Source organism: Octopus bimaculoides, chromosome 13, assembly GCF_001194135.2.
Source record: "Octopus bimaculoides isolate UCB-OBI-ISO-001 chromosome 13, ASM119413v2, whole genome shotgun sequence".
NCBI lineage: Eukaryota > Metazoa > Mollusca > Cephalopoda > Octopoda > Octopodidae > Octopus > Octopus bimaculoides.
The window spans coordinates 44612125-44612869 of NC_068993.1; positions in this window are offsets into that span (position 1 = coordinate 44612125).

The window sequence follows — 745 nt, forward strand, 5'->3', positions numbered from 1 at the left end:
TTTATGTACTGATATGTGCGTCAGTTCAAGTTGTATACATGACAGTTACTTTTTTGAAGGTTGTATATACGCACATATATACATATGCATATACACTTATGTAAACACACACACACATATATGTGTGTGTGTGCGTTTGCCTCTCTCACCATCGTCTAACGGTGAATTGATACAACGTCTTAGATACATATATGCACATATATAACCTTACTTATACATATATAAACAAGTATACACAATCATATTGACACTCACACACGCTCACAAATATACATATTATCTTAAAGTATACATGCATATACGCTTAACCATCACTACACCTATACATATATACACACACACATACACATATACAAATATATATGACGCTAATACAAGGATAACGGTTAAAATTCAAATATGCATTTTTTTTATATAACCTTTTTTTCTTTTTTTTTCTTTTCTCCATAAACATACCACACATAGATGTATCTACACATACTCATACGCCCATGCATGCACACACTCATAGTCACATACACATACACACATGTGCACACACACACATACATCTACACACACGCACATACATATCAAACTATATACGCTCATACGGGTATATATAATAACATATATGTATGTATTATGCATCTCAACATGTATGTATGGAAAGGAATTCCACGTGTAAAAGAGAAAGAAGGGTGACTATAGAGGTGTACTCCCGTGTGGAATCTAGATGTTACCCCACTCGGATTTACGGTTGAGC